General features: G+C 42.5%; 2 long non-coding RNA genes across 3 annotated transcripts in view; one reads left to right on the top strand and one right to left on the bottom strand.

Moving 5' to 3' along the window:
• Window positions 1-20138, bottom strand: part of LOC105675435 (uncharacterized) — a 48949-nt gene that overhangs the window by 18550 nt on the left and 10261 nt on the right. The gene's annotated exons all lie outside the window — the stretch shown is intronic.
• Window positions 4923-10550, top strand: LOC137000132 (uncharacterized). Its single transcript, XR_010890420.1, has 2 exons — window positions 4923-6932; window positions 7147-10550. It is a non-coding gene; the product is annotated as an uncharacterized lncRNA (long non-coding RNA).

Here is a 20138-nt window from a genome sequence, read left to right as displayed (position 1 = left end):
ATCGGAGCACTGCGGAGAGTGAGATTTTCTCGAACATCTTAATAAGCCTATAAAGATGAGTTATTTTGTACTTATAAAAAAAAGCGGTTCTCACAGATGCAATAACGACGGAATTAAGAATATAAATCTCATACTGACGAACACATTGCACACAGTGCGTTGCATTTTCCCTTCCTTATTCTTCCCATTCCTCTCTCAGTCGAAATTCTCATAGTCCGTTGAAAATGAACGGGATGCACCAATACGTAGACGCGTTTCATTGCAATAACTCAGAGCCCTTTTTAGGCACGATCGAGGATGATTTAACGTAGCATTGTAACACTGTTCGCACGTTGAATTTATGACGATTGCGCCCCGCGCCGCAACCGGTACGGCAGTAACAACCACTATCCTCGTTACACCCATTATGCCATAACTATTTTTATGGGACGCATCTTTTTACGGGCCCGAAAGTGCACGAGTGAGAGAAAAGGGCGGGCACAAGTTGGCAACGCGAGTGAGATAGGAGTGAGATAGAACACTTCGACTACCTGCTCCCATTGTCTGAAAGTGGAGCAGTTCTCGAGTTCCTCCACTTTATTCCGCGTATTCTGAATGGAGTACCGCAAAGTCTCGCTCTATGGGACCTTATGTGGGGTCGCAGAGCGGGCGATCCAGTTCATAGAATCTTTCCTTCCGACTTAGCCATCGCGTCGAATTGCGGTATTCTCGCATTCATCTCCCTTATGCAAAAAAAAGCAAGAGGGAAAGAAAGAGGAATAAAAAAAAGTAGTAACAAAGTTACCCTTCGTACTAGTTTGGAACCTGTACGTGTTTCCGATTCTCCATCTCGGTCTTTCAAAGATTAAAACCAGTTCCTCGCGGAACTTTCAACTTGTAACTGATAAGTGTTAAGCTGAAAATATTTTGTAGTTTCAAAGTTTATCTATTTAATATTTTTAGAAGATATATAAATTATCAATATACATTTCTGTATATGTATATATATATATATATATATATAAATAATACAATTACATTGTAGTGTTAAGTGCGAGCTGTGATCACAAACTGATCGTCATTCTGGTTTAAATCAAGTACTCAAAAAAAAAAAAAAAAAAAAAAAAAAAGTCGATAATCTTGACTTTGTACACAACTTTCGCTCGGATACCGCAGATCTGACGGTCACGCGATTTTTTCTCGAGCTCCCGGAACGGTCTATCTCGTTGAGTGTCTTCAGTCATTCGCTGTGTTTTTGCTCTCGCTTCCGACCCTACTACACCACGGCATTTTTGGCGGTAAGTGTACGACAGTTTTCGGCGCCATAAATATGCTGAGCGCATTTGCAAGGGTGGGAGCCTCTCTTTGTTTGCTCCCGCTGCTGGCGAAGTTTGCAGTGCGGGACCGGAGTGGCTGCGAAGAGGAAGGGAGGGAAGAGGTACAGCGAGGAGGGAAGAGAGGAAAGCATCAGGAGACGAAAGTGGGTCGTGAGGACGCGTTGGGAGGGAAGCAGGGGCGAGGAGGTGAAGCAGGAGTGAATCTCTCCGGCGGGGCCGAAGTGGGGCCGTGGATTCCTCTTCTAACGTAACTTTCGGCCAAAATAGGCGGTCCTTGGAATCTAATTATCGGTACGCCCGCTGGAAACTCCGGATTATTTATGCCTCTTCTTTGTTCGGCCGCAACGCGGTCCCGACGGCGCGCGCGTACGACGTTCGACGGCGTAGGGAATGGAGCGGCAAGGAGGAGAGATAAAAAGAGACGCGCCGACGTGGTATGATGTCGTGTCGTGCGCGATCACAAGAAAGACTAGATGGACGCATTTTCGGATCGATAGATGATGTAACAGGGCATTTCTTCTTCCGCCCTTCCTTTGTTTACTGATCTCTCGCACCGACCGATGCGCATTGAAACGTAGCGTTGCGATGCGCAATTCGTAATTTAACGCTCGCGCTTCGGCAATCGAAAATCAAAACAAGCCACGCGCGCGCGCGCGTTTTGGCACAAAGAAAATTCGCCGTGGTTGGGAAAAACACACGCGCGTATAGTTGCACGCATGTGCGCAATTACACCCGCAGCGCAACGAGACAAAGGCTCGTTCGATTCACCGAACACCATTCACGGACGGTGCAGTGAAAAGCGAGCGGCTAATAAAATAGCGGCCTTTAAACGAATTTAAATTAGGTGGGTTGCGTGCAACGAGCGCATCTGCGGCGAGTTTATGTGGGTCATCCGGGCCTCGCGATTCCCGCCTGTCGCGTTCGGATCCCACTCGCAATTACGTTGCGATATTTATTACGCGGTTGAAAGTATTGTCGACGCGCCGCCGGCGCGTATCGCCGTCGCTCGAACGTTTGTATCTCGCCGCTCGTTACCAGCATAACATCCACACAAATTGCATAATTATCCCTGCGTGTTTTACGCAAGCCGAGACAAGGGCAAGGAGCATTATATACGCATCAACGTCGCTTAATCGCGAATGCTCTCGGGACGAAACTTTCGAGACGCTCGTTTCAGATAACATCGGATACGACGAGCATGTTAAGTCGATTGTAAATCACCTCCCTATCGAGTCCTGAAATCATTTGCAGATGATGTATAGATATTGCTCAAATATTACTTTTTCTCTTTTTGCTGAGGCGTTAGGGAAATAAATACCTAGAAGTGATTCGCTAAGTATCTGCGGTCTCGCATCTTTTAAGGCGCCCTTTTCCTTTTCGTAGGGCGGAAAGAGGGCCGTAAATAATAGATTACTTCCCGCGTTTTCGATACAATCGGATGGAGAAGCATCCGTACGTCAATACAGCCGCTCGATGGGCGACGTCTATGTTTCCCGAATCGACATCATGCCGCGAGGTACCCCGCCATCTGCGAGCGCGGAGTCTTCGGGTCGCGGAAGGGAGACCGGGAGCTTTCTTCGCATCACCGCGACGCGCTCGGTTTCGCGCGCAGATGAGTAACCGGATACGTAAAAGCGTGCGGATGTAACTGCGCGTACATACAGACATAGAGGACATACGACCCTCCATAATCCGCTCACGGCGAGCACTCACCACGGGCGCAGATGTACGCTCATGCTGAAGTCGGCTCATGGGGTTCGCGAAATTGCCCCGCCCCTTTTATAACCCGGTGCGGTGCGAGATAAACGCGAGGAGCTGCGTCTCCGTATCTCGCTGAAAGGATCTTTAACCATTCATGGCCGTGAAATATAGTGACCCAGTGACACACGCTGCGCCTGTCCGGTTATAACATCGATCGTGCACAGTGCACGCCATGCCGATTTCGCCGCGGTCGGCCCTCGCGGTCGCCTACGCCGTTCGCCCTGATTGGTTACGAGAGAGCGGCGTACGAAGGTTTTTTCTTTACGTGTCACGCGGTGCGAATTGCATCTGCGCAGCTTTCGCGATTGTTACATTAACGATATGAAGGGGGACGAAGTGTCCCCCTTGAATGAAGAATAAAATGGCTGAAATTTGTCCCAAGGTAGCTGTAAACCATTTTCATGCAGAGAACTTTGTGATATATTGAGTTGCGTAAATTATTTGCAACATATACCCTTCTGTGCCTGTGACGAAAATTTCAATGCTATATGGTTGTTGAAGTGGTAACTCGATCAAGTTGATTTGCAATGAAAGAACGAAAAGATCAATTCGGTCTCTCGATAAAGCTATGCATTCTTGAAAACAAGATTATTTTGATTAAAAAAATTAATATAAAATCGACACACGGTACGCTTGACAATATTACTTAGTACTGTCTCGTGTTGAAAAAGTCAATCGGCAAAAAGGGAGGCGCGGTGCGATATATTGCTTCCCCGCAAAACCGACTTAATTGCGCAGTGGTGCCCGACGCTCCCTTGAATCTTTCATTCAGAAACTATTTATCGCAATTATAATTTAAATTGCGAGATTGCTCATTCAGAAATAGGCTGCGACAGCCGGGCCTTCTCCGCCACTATTTCCTGGGAACGTTTCCCTCGTGCTCTTCACAGTTCGGCCCTGTGCAACGAACGTGCCCTGCACTTTGCCCGTTTCTGCGACGTCCTTGCACCGGTGCACGCGCATCTTTCAGTCGCGTACCGGTTTCCGTTGTTCGACGGCGTTACGGTGATGCGCGCAATGAGCACGCCGGTCCTATGAAAGGCGTACCTACATGAGCGAAAAAGAGGTGGTGCGCAACCAAACAGCCAGCCCAGTCAGTCGGTCGACCACTGGCGTGCACGTATAAAAGAGCGCCGAATTTCAATACCCCGTGCCTTTATACTTTGGCCATTCTTTTCGACCATAAAAAGCACACATTCCACGCTCCCGTATGCGACCGGCTTAAAACACACACGTCCCGTCGTAAATCACCTCCCCGCGCGACTCACACCGCCTTGTTTTCCCGCCCTCTCTCTCTTTCTCGCTCTTTGCATATTATCGCGTCCTTATGGCGTCCGTTTCATTAAGAGCGACGCTTTGCACGCACGTACGCACCGAATGTACCGACCCCGCCCGCCCTCGCCCTCTTTCCTCTACGCACGCATGCACTTCGTCGCATAACGCGAACCGTTCACGAGCGTGACTTACGGGCACGCACGAACGTTCTCCCTCGATTCATGGTCGACTTTGGAGAATTGAGAGTGAAAGAGAGAGGGAAAAGGAAGAAGAGAAACGATTCGGCGACGATTCGAACGTGTGAGAATCGGCGGAGTGCGTTTAATGGCCCACTCCGGTGCACGACATCATCATTGATCGTGGTTTGAGTTACTGTGGGAAGAGCGGCAAATATCGCAAGTGGCAATGCCAAGAAATATAAATAACCGCTATGGAGAAGGAAGTCTATCAATATATTTTTCGCATCGGGATATATGTACAAATATCTCATGCTGTCTTCTGAACAACATTGTGTCACTCTCATTATTGTTAAGACACTGCGATTACTGGTGATAAAGGTATTTGCAGAACTCTATTCTTATTTGCCGACGCTGATAAGAGAATGATATTAATGAATCGCGTTTGAGTTAATTAAAAAAACGTGAAACGAAAAACAACACTCGTTCCTGCACGGTGGCGCCTTCGGGCGAAGAAGGCGGGAAGTAGCGAAGCAAACTTATCAATGTACTTGTATCTTCACTCCAGATAATATTACATAATACATCTTTGATCTGCACCATAGTTTTTATTTGCACAGCCGTGCCCACAGTGTGCTATACCTTACATGATCGCGGAAATATGCAAGCTGAGACATCGTGTTTGCACTGTCAATAACACTCGTGGGTGCGAGTTTAAAGCGAACGCCAATACGTAACAGGTTTTTTTATTCAGAGTCGACTAAAAGTCCAAAGGACAAATCATTTCCATAAATTATACGCATCCGAAATGGATGCGTATTCATGCGATTATTGTTAGTCCTCTACAACTTTTTTTATTGTGCAAAGTGCTTCGAGAAGCACTTTGAACTGTAGCGATTTAAAACTTTGCGTCATACACGAGAATAGTTTGACATATGTACATCTTCCGAATTACCACAAAGAGTATATCACAATACGGCAGATTGCGCGTTGGGGACAATATAATCCTCTTTATGCGTCGGCAATAAAAAACGGCAGTAAAAATGCAATTTCCTCGCTGAGCATAAACCAGGGTAATTTCTCGAAACATGCCAATGTCTCTTTTTGAAAGGGGGAACAAGTTGGAAGGGCGGATCCGCCGAAAGAATTTCGCATCCTAAACAATCCGTCGATTCGAGCGTTATCGGAAGTCTCTTTTAAGCACTCGTACGATTTTACGAGTGAAAATATCGCAAAAGTATGACACGAAGTGGGAAGAGCGCGAAGAAAGAAAGTCGGGGAAAACGGAGGGTATGTCTGGAGGAACGAGCGAACTGCAGTCTTTCCCTCCTACCTCTTTTCCTCCCCGAAAGAGAGGGGCAGAGCTTCGGAGCGAGAGTGGGAGCGCTGCCGGTGCAGAAGGGGTGGCCTCTGCAAGCGTGGGTGGCCGAGGGTGGCCGATGACGTCACGCAAGATGCAGCAGGGTGCAGCGATGCAGAGGGATGAAGCGAAACTGGGTGGAACTGGGCCAGTGGGTCTCCGGCAGCCATCTGCGATTTGCTGGATGGCTCCGCTGCACGGATCGCGCTACATCGACGCTGCACCTTTCGCGATGAGATTTTCGCGAGTAACGTCGTACTGTCGAAATCGTCCGCGCCAGGTGTGTCGTTTGTTAGTGCGAGCAATATTTATATCTGTAGTGCGCGAGGTGTACGAAAAATCGACGACTTATAATCTCGTACTCAGTGCGCTTATCAGTGCCGATAAAATCTTCAAAAACACATTCCACCTCGATTAAATCTGTTAAAATAAATTGCTTGTGTGTTTTATTTTATAGTCTGCAATATTAGTTATGCCATTGCTATTATTTTTTAAGTCGTACAAATATTGAATATTATTATTCAGTAAATCAACATTGTTTAAAAAATGTGGCTGTCCTAACTACTGTAGTGCAGCTAAATCTAACAGCAAATATTTAATAAAATATAAAAATGAGAAACTAGTTTCTAATCTATCGTAGTTTTAACATTTGCGTAATAATATGCATAATAATTAATTTTATTCTACGAGACAGTTATTTTATCCAAATTTATCTATCATAGCTGAGAATTGACATGTTTTAGCTACATTTTTTAAATTATTGCAACAATTTTTCTTTGCAATTTTTATTTTAATGTATTTTTTAATTGCATATTTGTAACATTTTGTATGTAATTTTTGTTTCCCAAAATCATTATTCGCTTCGTGATTAACTTTTAAGAAATTCTTTATTTCAGACAGTTAAAATAACTCATGCGACCTGCTGAAGCTTAAACAACCTTGTTCATCCTGCATCTGTACCTGTTATTACATTGACATTTTTGACAATATTGTGCAAAGTCAAACATTTGCGAATGACACATTCATTCGTAATTACTTCTACACGTAATTATAATATATTCTTGCAAAAGATTGTCAATAAATCATTTTAATTTTAACAATTCTAATTATTTTCCTTCGAACAAGTTTTATTTCCTATTTAAGTGCATTTTTCAAATTATAAAAATAAATAAGGTAAAAAATACTAAAGTGATATAAATAACAACAAAGTGATATATATAATTATAATTAATCAGTGTTTTTCTTATGATTCAAGAAGTGTGCTATTCTTTATTGTAGTGAAATCAGGAGAAGCAATGAGTGCCTCCTGGAAATCCTGGGTGGAAACGATCAATAACCCAAGATTTCAGCAAAATGAGACATTTTTCAGATAAGTTTCACGACATTTGACACTTTCATGAACAACAAGTTCATAAATATGATGGCTCATCAATATTACTAATATTTTTTAATATATGACAAGTTGCTATTAAAAGACTCGGGCTCACATTTTGCATAATTACGAATAATTATCTTCAGCAACAAACACACATTAAACTTATAGATTTTATTGCTGAGTTGTGAGTTTCAAACCCTTGCGTATTTCATCGTTTCGAAATCTCGCAACACCAGCGTCGGCTTTTGTCTCTGATTTACCTGACACGCGACGCGATACGGCTCTTTTGTCTTGACGCGATTTTAATGCAAATTCCGTAAATTCCAGCGCGTAAAAATAGCTCATCCATCAGCGGTAGTTTGCATATACCGTGTCCGCCGATTTAACAGACAAGCGATCTAACGACAGACAGTTCGACACAATCGTCTCTCCCGTCGAAAAAAGAATTGACGAAAGTGGCTTTCATTGTACGCGCTTGATTTACACTTTATTTCGCTCACATGAGCGCACGCGTACGCACACACATCGCTACACTTTTCAACGTTAAATAACGCGGTACACATCGAAAGCAATTAACACGGTCGTCTTACCGAAAGTACGTTAATCAGCAAACCGCAAACATTACTGTTGTTTTCGTCTTTCATGCGATTCGCAAACAGAGAAAAAATTTCCTTTTTACCGCATCATGAAAACTATGTTAATCTGCAATTCCGATATTATGAACTGTTGTTGATTAACCTTCGACATTTTTTACTATCACTCTTATCCGGTCGATGATGATAAAAGCATAAAATAGCTCGTTTTTTTCCTAGCAATTAATGTGCAGTAAATAACTAGAACTTTAAAAATAATACAGTAACATGACACTTGACCGCATTTTATCTTTTTATTAATTTTTTACTTCATTCAATACCGTGCTCGCTTCGCACAGTGTTGCGGTCGCGATGACGACTTTATCCGCGATAGATTCTTATCAGATCGGTAGGGACGCACAGTCACACATTTCCATTCGCGTAATCTTTGTCTTCGTGACCTCCGACCGCGCCGTCACGCGCCACTGCTAACGCGCCCGCAGAAATGTAGCACAAGATCTACACGCGGCGTATCTGCATCCGCACGGCGTAATGGGCGCGACCACAATATTTGTTACATTCCGCAGGAACGCGAGCCGCATTTCGGAAGAGAGATATGACTGTGAATAAATCAGCGCGACCGACATTACGCAAGGCGGCGTTACTTTCGTATTCTGTCATAACCACGCGTTAAGCGTTTTCGAGAAATACATAAATATGTAAATAGCTGAATAGGTAAATAGACGCTAATTCGTATTCCAGGAGACTTCCTACGCAATGGATAATAACATCGCGAGCGATGAGAGTTATTATCTGTAATTTATACTACATTGTGCACACTTGCACTTTTTCCGCAATATACAGCTTGTTACCGTTGCGATTTCTCCGAGTAGGTTGCACGCTCAACGAAAAACAATAAATCCTCAAGAAACGTCGCGATAGCAGTGCTTTATCTAATCGCCTATTCTTTCGTAACATAAAACACTCTCCGCGCCTAATCCGCTGAAAAACGCCGTTAACACGCGAGTATAACGGGTGGTGTGCATAGCCTCGCTCTTCGACGTGAACGACGAATACCGTCATCTCCCGTCGTCGCTTTACTATCGTCGCTGATAAATGCGTCGAGTCATTTATTTTTTTGCCCTCCTCGCAACTCGCTGCAACGTTCGGGAGGTGTCGCCGCGTTCGTTTCAACGCCCACGCCTGTCCGTGAAGCTATAAGATACGCGTCTTCACGGTCGATCGAATCGAATCTACGATGCGACGCGATACTTTGTAGCGCTCGATGTAACATCATCGCAGCCAGGTCTCCCGCTTATCTCGATCTCTTCACGCATTACAAGTCGAAGAACAGAGTTGTGCATTGCATCGCGCGTACGTGTTTTCCATTAGATCAGCTAAAGGACTTAATGACGATCTGTCAATAATTAGTCGTGTGCAAATAAGCGACCGTGCCTGCCGCTACTATATTAAACTCGGTATGAACAAAGCTGTTATTCTCGATCGTTCATCTTTAGATGTCGTCGTGACTGTGTATATCTCTGATCGCGAACATCAAAAGGGATAATTGAAGATTCTAAAGTAGGCACTGACATTTGTATGGTGCAATAAAGATTCATGATGAGTATTACAATACGTTCATATTGGAAACTCCTTTAGCAAATAGAAAATTTAATTCCGCCTGAAGACAAATTCACAATTCTTCAATCGCATTCTCTTCATAGAATAAATTAAATTATGATTTATGAAATTTAAACATGAAAACTAAATATTCAATATGATAATAAATTTTATATGATAATTTAATTATTACTCAATGTCTATTGAAAAATAAAAATAAAAATCAATATATTAGATTTTATGCCCCATTTAAAGTGTCTTCTTAGATTTATAATATATATTTCTTTGTAATTTCAAAAGAGAATAAATAGCGCGCTTGTGTGTATCTAGTTTTAAAAAAATTGAAATAGACTGCATAGATGATAATGTCGCGCGAAAATATATCGACGCACAATCGCGATATGTATATAAAATTTTCTCGTTCACAAAACGAAACCCTTTAATATTCGCTCGTCAAGCTTGAGGAAAATAATTCGAAGGGCGTGTTTGCACGTCGAACGTGAACCGTAATAATCATTTTTGCTCGTGGGTGGAAGCGGTGAAGCCCATGGCAGGGAGCACATGATGAAGGTCAAACTCGAATTGCGTCTCGACGATGCAGCCGGCTGCAGCGGTACGTCGGCAGTCGGTGAGAGAGAATGAAAAGGAAGAAAGAAAGATGGAAAGAAGGCGGCCGTCTGCAGCACAAGACGAGACGAACTGCAACGCGCGGGAAGGGGGATTGGTTTGCACATTGGAAGAGGGTCAGATGAAAGAGAGGGAGGATGTCAGTTCGTTCGACCGTTGAAATGAATTGTTGCGAACCAGTGGCGTAATCAAAGTTCAAGCGCTCGTAAAAGATATTAAATTATCAATTTTTTCTTATTGCCTCCGAAAGCAGCACGCAACAAAAATTTACTACCGAAAAAAGATTTGCAATTATCGTTAAGCAAAAAATTATACTTTATTAACGAAATAAGTAATATTTCCACGTTCTTTTATAATTTGAATAAAAAAATTCCTCTTCCTTACGTGAATGAGGAATATCGATGAGTGATCAAATAATATATATCTGAAAAAAATTTGGGGATAAAGGAAAAAAAAGCTACGAAAACAGCTATCGATAAAATCTCCTAAAAAATACGGAACATTGCTGGTATAAGTGATATGGGTAAATCCGGCCGTTCTTCTCCCAGCCCTAAGATCGGAAAGCTTTAATAGTGGGTGCCCTAATCGCGAGTGACAGAATCTCGAACACGTTCTTGCCCCGGCAGGCATGTGACACCCGCGCACAAATGTCAAAAGATAAGGAACGCGGTCGGAAGAAATTATAGTGTTTGCGCTAGGTATCGACTGTCGCAGTCCCCTTTTGCTACGAAGAAGGAAACCATTTAGACGTCGCTCGCAGCAGCCTTCAAATCTCGTCTATATGCGACGACGCGATTCCCTTCCGAACGATCGATGAAAGCCGGAGGAACCGAGAACAAAGAGCGTCATGAGTGCGAGAAATTTCCTGCAATTTCTGCGCGTACATCATTTCAGAGCAATCTCAGAGTTCGTATTTATATATATTTTTTTTCATCTATTTGTTCGTCATTTCCATATGTTTTGATCTTAGAACTGTTTTATACCTGTACTTATTATCAATGTCAATTCGACGAAAATAACATGATTATATAGCAGAAAGGTGAAAAAGATGAATCTCATTACTCGTTTTAAAAATAAGACTTCTTATCGACGTAAATAAGATTGAAATGTGGAGATTAACGGGGTTAATTGTATGCTGTTGTCATAACAGAGACTTTGTTAGCACTTGAGATAGTGATTAGGAGATGTCAGATATATTATTGGTAATAATCTCCTTACAGTTATATACATGATTACTTGAGTGCTGGGATAATAAGAGCTGCTGTCTGTATCTTTTCACGTGGCGTCGTATTCTCTATCATAAATATGTCAGAAGCAAGGCATTCGTGACACAAGAACTGGACGACAGACAGACGCAGGCCTTACGCGGGATTGTGCTCGGCTTCTGCGAGAACAGATGGCACAAACGAGACGCATTTCTCACGGAAACGAATCGCTTTTTTCTAGTTTCTCGTCCGTGGCGTGACCGTCTTTTTGCATACAAAAAACACCCGCATTCGTTCACACTTTGTTCTCACACGATCAATTAAAAAATTATATGACGTTTTGGAAGAAAAGTAAAATAGTTTGGAAAAAAACGCGAAATTATGTAGCTATCGCGTAAAATAATCGAATCGATTTCTTTCGATGTCACAAAAATACAATTGTTATAAAAGATTCCGACATCTGGTAATAAAATAAAAAAAAAGTTTAGGCTTCGCATAAAATTTCCATAAAGAATCGCAGAAACAGTAATCTCCACGGTTTGGACGATATCTTGGAAATAAGTCCCCCTTCCCCCCTCATTTTGAGACAGAAATAAGACGCGCACCCTTTTGGATGAAAGTCCTTGAAATTCATTGAAATGCGCCCGGTAGAAATGGTTAGAGGACATTCATTTTTTTGGCCCGTATAAAATGATCGTCTCTATGCTCTCAATGATGTGGCACTGTCCTGTTTTATGACGTGGTTTGAGCTCCGAATCGTAAAGGACCCAAAAAACAGCGGTCGGTCGGAGTCTTTTCGCTTCTCTCTTCTCCACAGCTCTCGCTCGTCTTCGCTTTAAATTCGCGCAACACACCGCGTCCCGTCCGCAGGTATACGAAAGCGATCCGTAGAAGGAAACACTTGCGGCAATCATGACGATTACACAAGATCACGACGCGCCAAATTTGGAACTTGTGAATGGATTATCCTCCTCGGCGATACGCAACACAATCATTTCATCGAATGAATTCATTAGCATTCAAGGAAGCTGCATGCAAAACTCAATCTTCTCTTTCGAGCGTTTCTGTTTTCGAGAATCCGAAAGACAATTATATCAAATAAGAAGCGACCGAGAAGATGCCGCAAAAGGAACGAGAAAAAGTTATGATGTTTATTAGCTCGCGTGTAGTCGAAAAGTTAATGATGCCACGAGAGGTCCCTCGTTAAATTACCTGTCATTTCGTTTGAACATTTTATGACGAATGTTTGAGTACTTAAAGGAACCGATTGACATTACGGAAAAAAATGAAATAAAAAAAAAAACAAAGATTAAAATACTGTTGCATCCGCGCCAATGGTTTTACGTCTACAAACCGTTTACCATTGCAAAACCATTGACACGGATGTAACAATTCGAATGCTCATCAATGCGATCACCAGAGAGTGAGTGATTTAATGTTGCTTAACGGTAAGTGCAGATCAAATGGCCTGAATTTTTTTTTTACAAAAGCGATGCGAATGAGTAGCCTGCCGCACGTCTTGCGGATCCAGTTTGCGTGATGAAGCTAGACCTTGGCTTCGATTCAACGCCAATGACTGGTTTTCATGATGTTTCGACTGGGTCCTGTCATCTGCCGACTAGTCCAAGTGCGGATCATCCATCATAACGCTACCGTCGCGTTAATGACAGAAATAGATCCATAGGCAGCGACTCAAAGGGCAGAGATGGGATTCCGAAGAAGGTAAATGACTTCGTTCCTGCAGTCGCGTTTCGCAAAACGGCACACGCGTGCACCGTGCAACCTTTGACACATTGAGATGCAGAGCGATCTAAAAAGGGGAAGCCCGATAGGTGGTCCAACCGTTATTTGCATTCCGACCACGATGACGTCACTGCGATGAAAAAGAGGGGCCACAACACGAACGAGGGACTTCTACCTACATAAGGCCCCCCCGATGGTCTCGTGCAACGTTCACATCGGGTGCGCGTGCACGGAGATGTGTGCCTTCTTTCCACCAGGATAGACTTCAAAGCACTTTCTCAAGGACGGCGTATGCGGTTCGCTGCACTTTGTAGTCGCTAATGCGATTAGCGCGTTTTTATCGCATCGGACTGTCGTACGACATGCATTCACAATGGCGCGAGGAGCATCCGCGAGAAGGAAACGCCGGAGTTGCGCGCAGCGATGTTTCTCGCGTTGCTGCGAAGGCCTTCTGGCAATCCGTCGCATTTTTTTTTTTCAGAGACAATTCTAAGATATTCCAGCGGCTATTCCCCCCCCCCGCGCGTTGTAACACCATCGGTTTGAATTAAGTTGATATTTTTAATATATTAAATTATTTTCATGTTTGAGAAAAAATATCGCAAAAGAGAGAATATTCTAAACGTGTGAATATCTTTTTAATGACAGATTTTTTAATAAAACAGATTTTAATTTAGACTCGATTTTTTGGCAAAAATGTCGGAGGAGATCATTATTTATCTTTCTAATAAAATTTTAAATTAAAATTTCAATAAAATAATGTCCATTTGAAATTAACTAAAGAATATGATTCTGTTGTGTATTTGATTCTTTAAAATTTAGTTTGAGTAAAGCTCTTTTTGTACAAAACCTTGATATTTTTGTTGAGAAAAAATCAACGTCAAATTGATCAGAGAATTTATCGTTAAAAAGATATCTGTAAGTTTATAGAAATTTCTTATATATATATACTTAAAGATACATAAATTTATACTTTAAGATACACATCTAAATTTATTTACTCCTTGTTAGTGGCGATTGTATTCAAGTGGACCATTCATTTAATCCGTTCTTTTTTCTTAGAGCCCCAAAATTTCCAGCCAGCTGCGCGCTCGCACTTTTTTTCACCCGAGAAATCCGTGCGTGCGATTTCGCAATCCCCTTCTCTCCGATAACTCGCGCACTTCGTAATCAAGCTTGGGTTGAATGAAAGCCTCTGTGTACTTCGCTACAATACAGTGTTTATAAATGTCAGCTCCAAGCGATGTGTGCCAATGCGTCGTGTGTATTGGTCAACGCGTGTGTACGTGTATGTGAATGTGTATGTGACTCGTAGCGCAACGCATGCCAGGGCCGCCCTACATTAGGGGCTCGCAGGAACAAAGTTTTGTTGGTACAACAAAGACGTGGTACACGGGGCTGTCGAAACGACCTAAATTGTTTCGTTAAATCGCCGATACGCGTTTCGCGAACAAAGACGGGTGTGCCCGAGGGAACAGGAGTCCTCCGTACCCGAAACTTCTCAATGAATAATACGCCGTTAGACACACCGTGTTGTAAATTTACTCTTTGTTTCTTATTTATACTATCTTCAAATTTGATCGCGACGGTTACATATTATATTTTATATGCTACAAGATCACAAAGTGTTACCATACAGTTACTGACACGCTTACTTATATACGTACTTTTTTAATATATATATTTTATATTTATTTTAATTTTGGTTTCGAAAAGAGATAATCGTTCTACTTTGTCTATTCAGAATAGATCACTTTGTGCAAGCAAAGAAACATAAATTCACACGGTTAAAAATTATTTATTTAAAACAAAATCTACGTGTCTGCAAGTATAATCATATAAATTGAAAAATATTGGAATATTTGAATAATAAAATTAAGAAATATTTGAATAATGCACTGCCAAGCATTAATTTCCAGCGTTTAGTAATATTCGTGCGTGTTTGAAATATTTCTATCTTTTAAATGCGCGTCAACAGTGTGCATTTAATATATTATATAACTAAAACGTATTCTCTCCTTCCTAAACGAATTCCCCGTAAAGGAAATAGTCCATCTATCGCCCGCGGCGAAACACAGGCCAACCACTCGAAAGAAACATCAAACGCACCGAAATACACCGACCGCGTCTTTGTCCTCGAAACTACCGACATCCCTGCGTGCCTGAGAAGCGCGCGTTCTCTCTCACGTGCGATTGTATGGGTCACGCAACGCTGAGCGAGATCAGCTCGTAGCGTAAGTTAGCCGATATGGGTTCGCGTAACCTGAAGCTGAGAGTCGGGGGGAGGGGAGGGGGGGGAGGGGCGCCGTGACACGGAAGGGGGAACCTTGGCAGAAAAGGCAGTCGAAGAGTTCCGAGGGAGGGAAGGAGGAGAATTCGTCGGAGAGGCCGTCGACCCGTCGGCCTAGTTTTAAATCCAAAACAAACCCGGGGCCTGTGCGACTGGCCGCCAATGCACGGGTCCATCGAACCGACCAAGACGCGCGCGAATATACCGCGCCCAAACTCGCCCCTCAGAGAACGGCTTTCGTCAACCCTCGCGACGCAATGCGACCCTCACCGGCGGGTGTTTTACGAGCTCGTAAAACGTCGCGTTTCCTTTATCTACGTGCGACCGAGATGACGACGCCCGGGTCGAGCGACACGCGCGCACGATTGAAAAATCGCCCGGTGCGCGATTTAACGAGCTCGGGACGCGCGCGAGAGTCGGCTTGGCGATTTTCGCACGAGATACTGCGCTACGTCGCTATTTCCTCGCTCCGGAAATTTTATAACCGACTGTTTATGAGAGAACATTTTTTTTTTACTGTAGCTTTCGGAGGAAATATCTAAAATGTATGCGAAAGATATTGCAGTCTGAAGTATCGCACTGTAAATTATTACAGTTAATATCATTAGTGTCTTACGCTTCGCGAGTCGAGCGCATAATATCTGGAATATATTCGAATATAGTATGATTACCAGTTAAAAAATCTAGAGCTGTTCAAATAACTTGATTGATTGATTAAAAAATTAGTGGATAAATTCAAAGCGAGATCCAAAATAAAAATCTTGTATAGAAAGTGTAAGACATCAATCATGTCTAGATCAGTCAGATCAATCAAAATTCACGACACACTTCATTACAAGAAAAATTATTATCGCGAAGTGAATTGTGCAACTGTTATGAATCAAAAGTTAAAAAAGAGAATTTAGAATTTATTACCTAAAAAAGTTAACGACCAAAGTGTCTGCTCCGTTTTAACATGAAACATTAATGTCGATGTAAAAAATTCACTTAGCCAGCTGTGTAAATTTTGTGTTACGCTCCGACTTGTGCCATTTTGCAGTCGATATGGCAAAACCGGAGTATTCTTCCGCCAGCCGTTCTCCATAAAGCGAGAATAACGCTATAACGTCGTAATTTATAGCATCGTCGTCTCCGCTAACAAAAACCCCGGGCCGTGGAAACACTCGTATTATTATGCATCCGTACATGCGTTCGTCTTACACAGTCGAATCGATCGAGGGCGAACGCGTATCGATCCGGCGACCCAAGGAAACGTGACACCGGGAGTCACAATAAATTTGCCGTTTCCGCGCAAAAAAAAAGAACACCTACGGGAATGATCGACGAGCCGATTCCCCGGCCCCGCAGAAGAAATTGTCGGTTTCGTCGATATCCTCCTCTCTCCCCTAGATTCCCAGGAACATTCCCGTCGTTCGCGTTTCACGAATCGCAGCACGAAATCGCCAGACGCCACAGAATCGTTGTACATACATACATAGGTATACACGTCGTTCCCAGGAATCTCCTTTTCACTAATTCAATGTTCGAAGAACAGCCGTGGCGTGACGTCCACTTATGATTTCATGACGGCGCGGAACGTTTCGGAGCGGCACTCCGGCAACTCGGATTTCCGCCCCGATGGGCTGGATGTAAGGTCGTCGCCGATCGATCGTAAGTACGTATCTGTGACGTGGAATTATGTGAAGGCGAATATCACGAGGAACGCGAGCAACGTTGTCGTGGCCGACGTCTCGCGATGCTATATTTCGATAAATTCTCGACCGCACCGCCGGCGAACGACTCTCCCGTCGCGTATTAACCTTCGTTTGCATTTTGGATTATTCGATCAAATTAGAGCGTTCTACAAAAGATTCTCCGTTGGATATATTCAGAAATAAACAGTATCAAGACTTTCACGGCTGCGGATAGAAGGACAGCTGATATTAATTCATGAGATAACGGTACTTTGACAGCTTAATTAAGTAACGAACCGGCATTACGAAGCATTCGCGTAATTAATAAGAAGTCAAATCATATCTCACATTAAATGGATTAGCGAAGATTGATTATTCTTAGAATCATGTTTGATGTCTTACTTCTATCAATTAATATATTGTAATAAAGTGTACTTAAGATACTCTGAGAAAAGAAGAGATTTTTAGAGAGAAAGAGAAATTTATAATTGATATGATATTTTCCGTATGATTATTAACAAATTTAGCCGTGCATTAATTGAAAATAACCTATCGATAAATTTAATGTTGTCTGTTATTTTTATCGACTACAAAATAAGAATGCATAAAAATAAACAGTATGAACAATGTGTATGCTGAATTGATACCTTCAAAGAGCACTGTACAATCTTTTTTCAATTGATTGAAATTTTTTATATGAACTGCACTGGCAGCATGTCCGGATTTACGCAATTTCTATTTAACATCCGTAATGTACTCAACGGAGCGTGATTTTGTATGGAGCCAGACAACGCGAAAAATAGATTCCCCCATGTGTGATAGAATCTACTCGATTATCCATAGTCGTGTAATACTCGTTATTACTCGCAAGCTCGGTTATTTACTCTCTTTCTCTCTCCAGTCGGTCATTAACGTAACGACTGTTACGCGCCATCCGACCGTAACTGTCTGCTTCACTTTTCAATCTATTACCAGCCACCGACTCGCTGGTCGATATTGGATATTATGTCTGCTGTGTATGCCGGTACACGCGCTGGAAGCTAGTACACGCCCGTTTACGAGCAAAACTCGTTCCCTTATAAAACGCTAACAGCCCGAGAGACCTGTTTGTGTACCTCTCTGTACAATCGAAATCGTTTTACCAGGCTTTGTGCGTCACAATTTATCGTTCGTCATTCTTTGTTGCGGCGCGATGTCTTTCTTAATTCGATACAATAGTGCGATATGCGGAATAGAAAGTTCACGAAGAAAAAGAGCAGTCTTCGATTAACAAGAAGATAATGACGTAAAAAACATTTTCTGAAGAAACCTACAACGTGTCTGTTAGTCAAATTGATATTTTTTGCTAAAAATGTATTTTTTCCTAAAACGGTTTTTCATCGAATACGTTTTCGTAACATGATGTTTATACAATTATATAAAAAATCCGCTATCTGAATTATTCAAATGACTTTCCGATAAAAGCAAAGTACTCTAAACTACAAATTTGCGCGTGTCGCTTCGAATTGCATTGAGCAACGTAGACACACGTGGCTGTATTTAACGGGATATGCAGGTATCTGTTCGCTATCGGGAATTATCGATGTGCGGGAACAGCGTATCGGTTTGCAGCGGCAATTTGCAATAACCCCTTCGTGGCAGTGCAACGATGCTAACGGCCGGCGAGCGGTCATTGTTCCGCAATTACTGTCCTATCTAATCGCCACTAGTGGCTAGGAGCATGTCGTTGAGCGTTTCTCGATATCTAATCGTAAAAGTTATACGTGGAAGAAGCGATTGCAACGATTCCCATTCGACGCGGTCCACGCTAGTCAAAGGATTTCCACTTGACTTCTTTGTCGCTACGATAAAGGCACAAGATTACGGAATAAAAAATTATCTATTAATAAATTATACGAGAAGGCGATAAAAGCCACAGTGCATTGTAATCAAGAGAAGACTGGAAACGTTATCAATGCATAAGAGGCAATCAATCTCAGCTCGCGCATGACTGAGAAATTAAATATGATTTTAATCTCCTTAATAGAGTGTAAAGGCCGTAACAATATTGTGATTAGTTAGAATCACAGACATCTCTACGAATAACTGCGATCATGCTTCGTTTCCGTCCGTGGATAATAGTCTCGCACAGAACTATTCTCATGACTCACACGCTTGCTGATATTTGTGCTCATATGCATGCGTACGTGCCTGAATCCGTAAAAGCGAGTAAGCTACACGTGCCGTCAGGAACAAATATTTTTGAGCCTCGCTACGTCGCAGCGTCAAGTAGTAGTAGAGGTATGCAGGAAAAAAATAAACATACGATGTCTGAAGGACATAACCGGCCGAGGATTTAACTTTGTCGAGAGTCATTGTTCGATAAATCGTTCGCAGAATCGAATTCCCTAATTACGAGTGACTGAGACGATTTTCTGAGCTACGGGGCGTCCGTTCGAGGAATTTCTCGGCACCGGCTAATACAATAAATGAGATTTCGGCAAATCCAATTTCGTGTAATAAGGAACGATATCTTTCCTTTCATTTCCGCCGCCTCGACGGCATAATCGAGCGAAGATTTAATCCCTTTCTTCGTGCCGCATCGTTCTATCAATAATATGCTGTAAAACGTCGTTGTAACCCGCCCTCTGACCCTTCCGAGAGAGGAACCTTAGAAAACTCTTTGACGACCGCCGTTATCGGCGATCGACCGACACTTGGCTCTTTCGCGGCACGAAGCTCGTGCCGCGAGGCTGGCTTGGTTATCGTCGGAAATATATCCGGACGTATATCGTAAATCATTGCTGCCGCCAGATAAGATCCCAGATCACGTTTTGGCGGATTTTGCACGAAATGATGCGTTACCGACGATAATTATAACCTTCGCTTAAGAAGTCTTTATCAAGACGTGACCGCGGATGAAAAGATGCGGTAGCGTTTTACGTCAAAATGCATAATATATAAAACATATACGTAATTAACGATCTATCAATCATATATATAGAAAAACGATTCATGTGATACGATTAAATCATCATATAACATATGGAGATAATACTTTATGCAACTATTTTAATTGCAAGAATTAATGTGCCAAAACTCATCAATATAAATGAAATAAATGTTCATGTTTATTTCACTTGAATTATTTTAGGTCCGTTTTCCA

Source organism: Linepithema humile, chromosome 5 (assembly GCF_040581485.1).
Source record: "Linepithema humile isolate Giens D197 chromosome 5, Lhum_UNIL_v1.0, whole genome shotgun sequence".
Taxonomy (NCBI): Eukaryota; Metazoa; Arthropoda; class Insecta; order Hymenoptera; family Formicidae; genus Linepithema; species Linepithema humile.
Note: the sequence above shows the minus strand (reverse complement) of the source record. Positions and strands in the feature narration are given on the sequence as shown.